The sequence below is a fragment of the Dendrobates tinctorius genome, unplaced genomic scaffold (assembly GCF_039654945.1).
Source record: "Dendrobates tinctorius isolate UK_male_01 unplaced genomic scaffold, ASM3965494v1 ptg000008l, whole genome shotgun sequence".
NCBI classification, from domain to species: domain Eukaryota; kingdom Metazoa; phylum Chordata; class Amphibia; order Anura; family Dendrobatidae; genus Dendrobates; species Dendrobates tinctorius.
In genome coordinates this window covers 51,351,503-51,364,433 of record NW_027361676.1, presented here as the reverse complement: position 1 = coordinate 51,364,433, position 12,931 = coordinate 51,351,503, and the positions used below count along the sequence as shown (strand labels likewise).

Sequence of the window (12,931 nt, the reverse complement as noted above, 5' to 3'; positions counted from 1 at the left end):
CATGTCTCATCTATCTGTGGGCTACAAATTGTGGCATTTGAGACATCCATTAAACTATTTTTGATGTGCGTTACTCCAATTATTAACACAATTTTGCTGTAAAAAAAATACAGGTCACATATTTTACAGTGTAGTATCTCCGTCACACATCTCATCAATCTGTGGGCTACAAATTGTGGCATTTGAGGCCTCCATTTAATTGTTTTTACTGTGTCTAGTTATTTACACCAGTTTGCTGAAAAAAAATTGTTACCTACAGGCCAGATATTTTGATCTGTGGTTTTCCCATACACGGATCACATATAAGTTCGCTTCAAATTCAGCCTTTTGTAGTGAATGTGGAAAATATTGTAGTCCATTCAAAATGGGTAAGGCATTTCGCAAGGGACAAGGAAGTGGACGTGATGGTGAATGCAGAGGCTGAGGCAGTGGGCAAGCTGAAATTGGGCCACAACAGACACTGACATCTTCTCGCTCGACCTTCTTGTCCCATTTACTAGGGGACTGCACCAGCACACCACTATTGAACCCAGAGCAGTGTCAAAAGGTTGTTGGTTGCATAGCAGATAATGCTTCCAATCACTTTGCCACCACGACCACCACCCTGTCTTCCACGCGGTCAAGTCTGAGTAGCACCATCCTCAAGCATGTCCACGTCCTTATCCCAGTACAGCATTCAGCTGTCCATACCCCAGTCCTGGGAATGCAAGTGGAAATACGCCGTCAACGCCCCACAGACCACTCTACTAAATTCACATTTTTCTTGTCTGCTTGTGTTCAAATGTTGCCTTTTAGGCTCGTGGAGACGGAAGCTTTCCACAACCTGATGGCGGTGACCATCCCAAGGCACTCGGTCCCCAGCTGCCAATATTTCTCCCGGTGTGCCATCCGCGCATTACACAAGCACGTGTCCCATAATATTGGCCACGTGGACAAGTGCTTGTGGGCAGTGATGGTACATCTCGATGATGGCACACTGGGTTAACATAGTGGAAGCCGGGACCCTGTTGGACCTTGGGATGGAACACGTACTTGTGAAGCCGAGGATTGGGGGCCCTACGTCAATCTGGGTTGCACCCACAGTCTACAGCTCCTGCTCCTCCTCTTCAGCCTCCATCTCCAAAATAACCACATCAGTCACAAGCTGGAAGAACTGCAGCATTGCCTCAGCCAAGCGGCAACAGGCTGTGCTGAAACTAATATGCTTAGACACGTGGACATGCTGGACACGTGGCATGAACTGGCTCTCTTGGAGGTCCTGACCTGCCCTGCCACTAGCGTTTTGTCAGAGCAGATTTTTAGTGCCACTGGTGGAATTATAACTGATAAACACATCCATCTGTCAACTGAAAATGCTGACTCTTATAAAAATGAACAAGGGCTGGATTGGGCCATACTTCTCTACATCACTGAATGATAACAACGAAACATAACCTCAAATCCAGTGTCATTTTTTGGGAGGTATATTCCCATGCACCTCTTCAGACGCATGCATGGGTATATGCTTCCTGATTGGCTATTTGCTGTTATCCTCCTCCTTTTCCTCATCCTCATAATCAACCACCATTAGATCACCATGGTGACCATGGTCCTTGATGAAACAGCCACGTTATTGTGTTAAAGGGTGGTTTTGATGCATGTAGAAAAATGTTTACACACTATGTTGATGTGTGCCCCCCCTTGGGGAAATGTTTGTCAGCCCATACACTTAGTATGTGTATGGGCATTACAAGTATAGGAGACCCACTCCTTTAAATTGGGAAAAGATTTTTAGGAGGCCATCCTCTATGTCTCTTCCAACACACCACTAGATCACCAGGGTGAACGTGTTCCTTGTTGCAATAGCCACATTATTGTTTTAAAGGGTGGCTTAGATGCCCTTAAAAAAATGTTTACACAATATGTTGATGTGTATCCCCCAGGGGGAAATGTTTGTCATCCCATACACTTAGTGTATGGGCATTACAAGTATAGGAGACCCACTCCTTTAAATTGGGAAAAGATTTTTAGGAGGCCATCCTCAATGTCTCTTCCGATACCACCACTAGATCACCAGGGTGAATGTGTTCCCTGAGGCCACAGCCACGTTATTGTTTTCAAAGGGGTGTTTTAGCATCAGCAGAGTTCACCTATCATTTCTTTTGGCCCCCCTCCCAATGAGGAGTCCAAATAAATATCAATTTAAAAAAATTATAGGGTTGTACAGGAAGAGCAAATAGATAGTTGTGGCATGTCACTGCGCCCTGCCTACATTCGAGAATTATTTTTTATTACCAACATTAAATACAAATTTGTAAATGCCTATGAAGTTGATAGAAAACCACAATCTGTGCCCTCCCAGCATTCCTCTGTACATATCTCAATATTTAGATCACTTTTAGCGTGATCTATTTCCTTTCAGCATTTCTCTGTATTCCGATCATAGATAGCACAACATGCTTCACCCACAGGGCAATAAGTATTGCCTTCGATTGTATAGTTCTGGATGATATGTTCACAGTGTGAAACATTAATTAGGCATAAAAGCTTTATTTGCCTAGAACACAGTCACAGTTACAGTCACAGTCACATTTACTGGAATATGCAGGTATTCATATCCATTTGTGCGAATCCAGATATTAAAACTACAAAACAACAAAGATTACACTGGGGAACGCAATTTTTTAGGAGTTAGGTCAGACAACTGTTCTTAATTAATTTTTGGATGCTGAATCCAGAAATGATCTCAGTTTTTCTCTATCACGTCAAGTTTTTGAACTATAGGATTTGTGTCTTCTCAAAAATATGTAAACTACTGTACCTAAAAAAATTTTTTTTTTTTAAATAGTACAAATATGAACAAAAAATGAAATATATAAGAAATAGGCATGACAAATATGTTTTTTAACACTATCATGTTTTTTACAAAGGATATATATATATATATATATATGCAAGTATTTAAGGTAAAAATGTACATTTATAGCTTTTTCTGGAGTGTTTAACTTGAGGACAATCACGTTTGATGCTCCAGCAATAGTCAGCCATCATATGTACATCCCATCTACCCTGGTAACGGTCTTCCATAACCTTCAAATCTTGGTGAAATCGCTCACCTTGCTCATCGCTAACAGCACCAAGATTTTCCGGAAAGTTGGCAAGATGGCAATGCAGAAAATGTAGTTTAATACTCATGTTGCAACCAAGCGCTTTGTAGCTCTCCAATAGTTTCTGAACAATTTCTTTGTAATTACTTGCACGTGTATTTCCAAGAAAGTTCTTGACGACGTCTTTGAATGATAACCAAGCATTCTTCTCAAGATCTGACATAGTCCCGGTGAAATGTTCATCTTTGATGAGCTGTCGAATTTGTGGACCATCAAACACACCAGCCTTGATTTTTTCAATGGACAGTCCAGGAAGTGCCAACATGATGTACTTAAAACAGTCGCCATCAGTTGGCAATGCTTTTACAAATTGCTTCATGAGACCTAGTTTTATGTGCAGAGGTGGGAATAGTATATTCTTCCTGTCAACAAGTGGCTGATGTAGAATGTTAGGATCTCCAGGTTTAAGACCAGATCTTGGAGGCCAATTCGACTCAACCCAATGCTTTTCTCGAGCTCTGCTATCCCACATACAGAGAAAGCAGGGATACTTTGTGTACCCACGTTGCTGACCAAGAAGGAAGCAAACCATTTTAAGGTCAACACAGATGATCCAATTGTGTGTGTCATATTTCAATAACTCAATAACTCTCTTTACATCTCCATGTTCTTCACGAAGAGAGACAGAATGCCCAATAGGGACTGCACCAAATAAATTGCCATTGTGTAGAAGGACACACTTAAGACTCCGCTTTGAGCTATCAATAAACAGTCGCCATTCATTTGGATTGTACATTGAAAGCCCTAATTCTTGTAGTAAACCAGGAATATTATGGCAAAACACAAAACCGCTGTCACACCGAAAGTACTGCAAAAATGTACTTTCTCTAGTACGAAAGTATGATACCTTCGCTCCTTGTTCAAGTAACTGTTTCTCATTCAGCCTTGATGCTAGTAATTCTGAAGCTTTTTTTGATAAGCCCAATTCACGTGCTAAATCATTTAACTCGTGCTGATCAAATCCCTTACGAACTGAATCCTTGTGACTTTCAAATTCTGCATCATTGCTGTCACTGTGTTCGTCAACATCACTCAGAACTTCTAGAGATGGTAGCTGTTCGAAAACTGGCACTGGAATTTCAGCTGAATGAGGCATTGGTCTGATAGCTGACGGTAGATTTGGATATTCTATTTTACTTTTATTTTTCCTGTTAAATCCTGATGTTTTCAATAAACAGAAGTAACAGTCTGTGGAATGACTTTTTTGCTCTCTCCACACCATGGGGATACCAAATGCCAACTTTTCACGTGTTCCTTTGGTCCACATCCGTAAACTCTCGACACACTGCTTGCACACTATGTGAGGGGCCCATGGCTTATCTTGATCACCGAGTTTTACTTTAAAATATGCTTGTTTGACAAAAAAATATTCAGGATTGAGAGTCCTCAGTAGTTGATACCTTTTAATGGCTAACTGAAAAGATGGTAACACATTGCAAGCTTTCGAGACTACTCAGGTCTCTTCATCAGGCTAGACTAATACAAAATCTGAAGAGTCACATATTTATGCACAATACAGCCTAGAAAAAATGCAATAGATAAGACAAGTGACGTGAAGCAGAACTATCAATATGGGAGAGGGAGAAACATAAATATAAACATTGGACCAGTTCATAGATAAGGAGTCTGGATGTTTTATGGTCCTCAGATTGGGGTCTAGTTCTGTGTTGTGATGCCCCCACACGGTTTTAAAAGGAAATTCCTTAATTGATGTAAAAAGACATAAATCCATGCGACACATTCATTCCAGCACTGAGAGTGTCAAAGTTCGTCATAAATTTGTACTCCCAAACTCGTCTCTCTCTCTGAGAATTGAAGTTACCTTTCAATACCAGTAATTTCATATCCACGCTGCTGTGATCAGGGATACAGAAATGTTTTGCCACAGGTAGATCCATTCTTTTTTCTCTTATTGTGTGACGATGAGCATTCATCCTTGTTCTAAGCTTTTGCCCTGTCTCCCCCACATACATACCCCCAGTTGGACATTTAGTACAAATAATTAAGTACACCACATTAGATGTAATGCAGCTGAAAGTACCTGCGATCTTGTAGTCCTGATGTGAGTTGGGGATCTTTATCTTGTCCGTGGTCATTATAAATGGACAGGTTTTACATTTTTTCTGGTTGCAAGGAAAGGTTCCTGCAGTTGTTGTAGAGGACAGGGAGCTTCTGACAATGATGCTTCTTAAATTTGGGGGCTGCCTAAAACACAGCAGTGGGGGGTCTGGAAAAATGGATTTCAATCGGGCATCTTTTTGTAGTAAAGGTTGTAATTTCCGTGCAGCTCCCCTTAGCACCTCCAGATTTGGGTTGTAGGTGACTACTAGAGGCACTCGGTTATTTTCTTCGTTAGCTTTGTAATTTAGCAGGTGATTCCTTGACAATCTGGTGGCTCTTGTAATTTGGTTTTCAATTGTTCTTGGATGGTAACCTTGATTCAAAAAGGTCTTTTTGAGGCGACCAAGGTGTTTGTCTCTGTCCATGGGGTTGGAACATATACGATTGTATCTGATGGCTTGGCTATAGATAATAGAGTTCTTTATGTGTTTTGGATGGAAACTGTCCCATTTAAGGTATGTTGGACGGTCGATTGGCTTCTGATACAGGGATGTCTCTATTTCATTGTTTTTTAGCTTAATGATGGTGTCCAAAAAATTAATCTCAGTACTGGAGTAGTTGAGTGTTAAATTGATGGTGGGATGAAATTGATTAAACTGTTCGTGGAACGTCTTTAGCTGTTGCTCAGACTCCGTCCAGATGATTAAAATATCATCAATGAAGCGGTAGTAGGCCAGGGGCCTGATGGGGCATGAGGACAAAAAGTCACTTTCAAGCTTTGCCATGAAAAGATTTGCATACTGTGGAGCCATTTTACTTCCCATAGCTGTGCCAGTCTCCTGTAGATAGATACTGTTGTCAAATTCAAAGTAATTGTGGGTGAGGATGAATTTTATAAGTTTCACCACAGCATCAGCATCAGTCCCTGTGTTTTCCATGAAGAATTTGCAGGCATTTAAACCATCTTGGTGTGGGATATTAGAGTACAAAGATTCCACATCCATGGTGGCCAGGATGGTTCCTTCTGGTAGAGGACCTATTGCTGCTAGTTTATTCAATAGGTCAGTTGTGTCCTGAATGTAGCTGGATGCATGCTTCACCAGTGGTTTAAGAATACCCTCTACCCATCCAGATACCTGCTCAGTGAGGGTGCCCACACATGAAATAATTGGTCTTCCTGGATTTCCAGATTTGTGGATTTTGGGAAGCATGTAGAATGTCCCTATTCTTGGAGTCTCTGGTATCAGGTCATCGCCAGCTCTTATGGACTGGTCAGGCAGACAAGAAACCAACTTGTTTAGTTCCTTGTAATAGTCCTGTGTAGGATCCGACTCCAATTTTCTATAGTAGCGTGTGTCCATAAGTTGCCTGTTTGCTTCCTTCATGTAGTCTGACGTATTCATCATGACTATTGCACCTCCCTTGTCAGCAGGTTTAATGATGATTTCTTTGTTGGTTTTTAAAGACTGTATGGCCTTTCTCTCCTGGGCACTGATGTTGGATGCTTGTCTCCTTGCACTGATGTTTGCCCTTTGAACTGGAATGGTGAAAACACCACAAATATAGCAGAAGTAGTCATGGTTGTTTAGGCATTTACGACGAGAGGAAGAAGGAGCAGACATGATCTGAAACAAAGGAAATATGTACATAAGTAAATAAAACACTGAGATGGAAAGTTACAAGCTTTGAAAACTAACAAAGAAAAAAATCATAAAAGATATATAAATTACAACTAAGCGCCCAATGTAAAGAGAAAAGCTATCACAAATCCTATTTATTCCTACTATGATACATTTTTTGTGTAAAGATATTGATAATTATGATGTATTGGGAGCTGTACACACCTCTCACCACACTGTCTCAGTTGTGACTACTCTTACAAGTTGCCACGTAGCTCTATATGAGTCGAATTGTACTCAGATAACAAGTCTTATTACAGAAATCAGTGCAATTGTGCTTCTATTGCAGGTAAGTTGAGGAGGAAAAACTTGACGTGATAGAAAAAAACTGACTACATTTTTGGAATCAGCATGCCAATTTTAGTATAAATCAGCTCAAAAACCTAACTCAACAGAAAATTTTTTTCAAATTGTTCCCCAGTGTTATTTTTTAAGTAGAAATAGATTATTGAATAAATTTAAGTTAAAATTTAAAGTTGTTCAACATTTATCCTCCTAAAGCAAGGGAAAAACAGAAATTCTTGATGCAAGAACGCAACTACCCCACAACGAAGGTGAACTGTACTACAATGCTAGGAACAGGATTGATTGTCCAATGTCTGATGCCAGACTTCTTCAAGCATCAACTACCTGGTGGTGATCAGCACTAAACAAAACCCAAGAAGCAAAATGAAGGGGTTTTTTAAGGAGTCTCTGGGCCCATATGTAAACTGGTAATCTCTCTTATTACAGTCTCCAATTTGTGGTGATCTCATCAGAGCTAAATCTTAAATGCAGTTGAATGACTTCTGATGACCCTGAGGATTTAAAGAGTGTTTTTAAGATAGTAATAGTATTATCTTCAGTGGGAGGATTTGAAGCCACACTGGAGGAGGTTGTGTTTACTGTAGTATCATCTTCCTTCTTTGATGGGTTGTCACTTAATCTTAGAAGGATGGGCTGGTCTGATGTTGTCACACTACCATTCACATGAAGATTGCATTTCATTGGTTGTCTATCTAGGTATCTGTTGTTGCATTTTTTGTAGGCATCAACTGCATCTTCCTTTCTTACAAACACAATCTCTGCAACTCCGGAACTCAACAAGGCACCACATACACAGAAAAGCTACATGATATCTTCCTCTGTGACTCTTGGATGCAAATTATTAAAGATCAATTTTGTGCTTTCTAAAGGGCTAAAGACAGACTCTTTTGGAGTCAGCCCTACTGTACAATTTCCCTCCTTTGTGACAAGTGTCCGTGACACGTTGGTTAGAGCCTTTGTGTGCAATAAAGGTAGCCAAGTCTCATGCTTAGTAGACATGGGAGCTGTGTATGCATCATTCTGTACCACTTTAGTAAGAGGTAAAGTTTCACCAAGAGAAAATGAATTTACAGACATGCCTGGCCTTTTTTGCACAGTGTTGGCAGTTGTGATCTTTATCTTCTTGATGGGGATGAGGGAAAATTCAAAGTCATCATCAATATCATCATCGTCTATACCTTGTAAAGAGGAAATCCGTGGTTTCCCAGGTTTGTGGTTAACTATGCTTATTTGTATTCCATTAACAGTGTTCATTACACCCGAAGAAATAGTTTTCGGCTGTGAAATTTTGATGATCTTGGTAATATTTATAGATTAAGATGACCAATCTTGTGCCACGGATGACTTGATAGTTATGACAGGTGCACTCCTCTTTGAATTTTGTTTTTCTCGAGCATCCATTAGTTTGGTTGGTTTTCCTCCAACACTGATCTGCTGCTTTCTAGAATTCAGCATCTCATGAGCATCTTGCAGTTTACCCTTTATACGGAAATGTGCGTCTTTGGCAAACATTTTCTCATGGGCATCTTTTATGCCTAGTTTCAGATGCACATCTGTTACACCTATCTTCTAACGGGCATCAAATACATTCTGGCAATTGGTGGTGGGTAAACGACTAATCATTGAAGGCTGGATCTTGGATCTCATACCTCTCATAGCACCCTGTTTTTAATCCTGTATGTTTCCATTACCGGTATCACCATGCCCCTTTTCCTGATCACTTCATCCAACAACAAGTATGCCATATTTCGGCTACAAACCTGCACCTTCCCAACAGCAACTGAGCTGGAAACCATGTTATTGTTTTCATGGGTGTTTATGATGCCCGTAAAAAAGGTTTACATGGTATATTGATGTGTACCCCCCAGGGGGAAATGTTTGTCAGCCCATACACTTACTGCATGGCCATTACAAGTATAGGTATAGGAGACCTGCTCCTTTAAATTGGGAAGAGATTTTTACGAGGCACTCCTCCACGTCTCTTCCAAGGGGTATTGGGGGTGAATCAAAATTTGAAGCAAACTTTCCATTCACTTCATGGGCAAATATTATTGGTGTAGCAAATTAATAAAAATGGGAACTTTGGTTTCATGTGGCCATCCAGTACGTTGGTTCAAAGGCTTACTGGGTGTGTGTAACTTTGGGGCAGGGCAGGCCTTGCATTCAATGCATAAGCAAATAGTATGGGAGTACTAAATGATTACTGGGAACTTTGGTTGCATGTGGCCATCCAGTATGTGGGTTCAAAGGCTTATTGGGGTGAGTGTAACTTTGGGGCAGGGCAGGCCTTGTATTCAATGCATAAGCAAACAGTATGGGAGAACTAAATGATTACTGGGAACATTGGTTGCATGTGGCCATCCAGTATGTGGGTTCAAAGGCTTATTGGGTTGAGTGTAACTTTGGGGCAGGGCAGGCTTTGCATTCAATGCATAAGTAAACAGTATGGGAGTACCAAATGAATAATGTTAACTTTGATTCATGTGGCCATCTAGTACGTGGGTTCAAAGGCTTATTGGGGTTCATGCAACTTTGCGGCCGGGAAGGCATTGCATTCAATGCATAAGCAAACAGTATGGGAGAGCCAAATGAATACTGGGAACTTTGGTTGCATGTGGCCATCCAGTATGTGGGTTCAAAGACTTATTGGGGTGCGTGTAACCTTGGGGCAGGGAAGGCTTTGCATTCAATGCATGAGCAAACAGTATGGAAGTACCAAATTAATACAGGGAGCCTTGGTTACTTGTGGCCATCCTGGAAGTCTGTTTAATGGGTTGCTGGGGTGCGTCCAAATTTTGGGCAGCCCTGCCACTCACTGCATACGCAATAACAGTATAAGAGACCCACTGCTTAATGATGGTAACAATAAAGCATAGCCGGTTGATTGCTCTCTATGAATAGTGAGGGACGACTGCTGGTCCTATAAAAATAGACTCTGACAACATTGTTCACAGCAGTGACCTGGGAGTCTGAAATGCTTCCTGGGGTCTTCCCCATGATGTTCTCATGTCATTTGAGCACTGTTAATATTGATTTCTGACATTTTTAGACCCTACAAAGAGGTGGCAAAAATGCTCAGTTTTCCTAATGAATTGGGCTCGTTGCATGGGTCGAGCACCCAAGCATTCCAATTTGCATGACCTGAGCAACAAGCACCCGGGCATTTTAATGTTCGCCCATCACTGCTCCTAAGCTGTCTATATGGGCATGTATGTCATAGGAAGCAGAATAAAATGATATCTTTGTATCTTCTATCAAAATGTTTTATTCCAGGGAAATCCATGTTTTTATTATATGTAAATGAGCTGTTCAGATCTATTGGCTGGACACTGCTCTAACATACATGAGTATCTGCCTCCAGGACTTATTTTAAATGAAAGGGAGCATTACCAGTGTGAGACAGGTAACAAACACAGGACAGTAGAACAAAATTTTATCTCATTACAAACACCTTTGCAGCTCAAGCTCTCACAGCTCTGCTATATTGCAATACTGGCTGCCTGTGAGATGGAAGCTGAAGCCTTTAGAGGAATCTGCAGATCTTACAGTTATAATCACATACAGATCTGCAGTAAGATCACGAGGGCAACCATTATGTATAACACTGATAACTCCCCCTTTTATTTAAAATCATCTCTGGAAACAGATTCTCCTGCAGATCTGTGTCTGGCCCATAGTTCTCTCAAAATCTGTACTGTGGATTTACACATGCAGGGATCGATTCATCACACTGGACTTTTGCGCTCCTGTCTTGATAAACTGTGTGTTGCAGTAAGATGCACTTAAATCATTAAAAGATGTGCGCCTCTTAATTAATGTGGCACAGTTTTGAACTTTCATCCACCAGAATTACCTTTATAGCATGATTTACATCACTCTAGTGTAATTAATTATCATTAATTAGTCGGGTGTACTTGGTCATAACTAGTGATGAACGAGTATACTCGTTACTCGAGATTTCCTGAGCATGCTCGGGTGATCTCTGAGTATTTGGATGTGCTTGTAGAATTAGTTTCTGTTGCCGTAGCTGCATGATTTGTGGCTGCTCGCCAGCCTAAATACATGTGGGGATTGCCTGTTTGTTAGGAAATCCCCACATGTAGTCAGGCTGTCTAGCAGCCACAAATCATGCAGCTATGGCGACAGAAACTAAATCTCCGAGCACATCCAAATACTCTGAGATCACGCTGCTTGTTCCTGCATGTTGGGATGCTACTCCTCCCTCCCCCTGTATGCTGCTGTCCTTGCTCTGCATGTCCTCCTGCCAGGTTGGTTCAGTTACTATATCATCCACCACCTCCTCTTCAATACTCTGGTCCTCCTCCTGACTTTCTGGCAATTGTGTCTGGCAATTGTGTCTCATCAATGTCCCCCTCGTGTGACAGTTTCCCACCGTCACCTTTGTGTGACCGTGGCCACTCAAATATTTGGGCATCGCTACATGAGATCTCCTTTTGCCCTATTTCAAGTGGACCAGGCAAGAGGTCCGAATCTAAAAATCAAACAGTGAGCAGCTCTTCGTAGTGTCCAAGTGTAGAATCAGTTGTCTTCTGGCACTCGGCATGGTGGGAGGAAGGAGGATCAGGGTGAGGAATATGCGGTTTAGACTCACGGCTACTCAGACTTGACCATCTGGAAGACAGGGTGGTGGTAGTGTCAAAGTGACTGGAAGTATTATCCGCTATCCAACCAACCACCTGGTAATTGAGACAGAAAGGTCAAGCGAGAAGATGTGGGTGTTAGCTGTGGCACAATTTCAGCTTGGCCTCGGCCTCTGCATGCACCATCACCATCATGTCCAGTTCCCCGTCCCTTGCCACGCACATTGCCCATTTTAAATGGACGACAATATTTTCCACATTCACTACAAATGGCTGAATTTGGAGCGAACATTTATGTGATGGAAAACCACAGCTTTAAATAGCTGGCCTGTGGGTAACTATTTTTAACAGCAAACTGGTGTCAATAACTTCGCTAACACACTGCAACAAAATTTAAATGGAGGCCAGAATGGCAGAATTTTGAACGCACTTTTTATATGTGATCCGTGTGACAGACAAACCAATTTTAAATAGATGGATTTTTAGCACTGCAATATGGAAAGTAATGGCTGTATTCTGCAGTGCGAACAAGCAAATGGAGCAGAAAAACGATGTTCTCTGGATTGCTTTTTAAGCAAAAAATCAGGATTAAGATCCCAAAAAAATATTCCTGACCCCTGATAACTGGGGCTATGTCTAGAAATATCTGTAAAAGCAGCAGCAGACAGAATTGGAATGGACTTTCTTGCTATATGCACTGCAGTCTGACACATACACTGCCTGCCTGCCTAGCACTGGTAACTATGCATCTGGATTAGTCCTCTGAAGGACTGTTAGTTGACATGGCTATGTGTCTAATATATTGTGGTATACCTACTAAAACACAAGTAAATCTCTCCCTAGCACAGCAGCAACTCTCCCTACACTGCCAGATTCCGGAGTAGACTGTGACGAGTATGGTGATGCCAGATCTGATATAGACATGATGACACTGTGCGGCCAGCCAATCACTGTAATGCCACAAACAACATGTCTGTGTTGTTGCAATGTGTGGCAGACAATCCCTGCATGTTCATTGGCTCTCTAAAGAGTGCCAAACATGCAGGGTGGGGATCCGAGCTCTAGCCAAGCAACCCCGGAAATACTAGGCGTGCTCCGAGCATCTCGAACAATGAGTTGCTCGGGCGAGTACCAATTA

The 12,931-nt window shown here is 41.5% G+C and overlaps 1 pseudogene; it reads right to left on the bottom strand.

Moving 5' to 3' along the window:
- Positions 1-7,612: 7,612 nt before the first annotated feature.
- On the bottom strand, positions 7,613-8,839 carry LOC141089306 (polymerase delta-interacting protein 3 pseudogene; annotated as a pseudogene).
- Between the last annotated feature and the right edge of the window lie 4,092 nt (positions 8,840-12,931).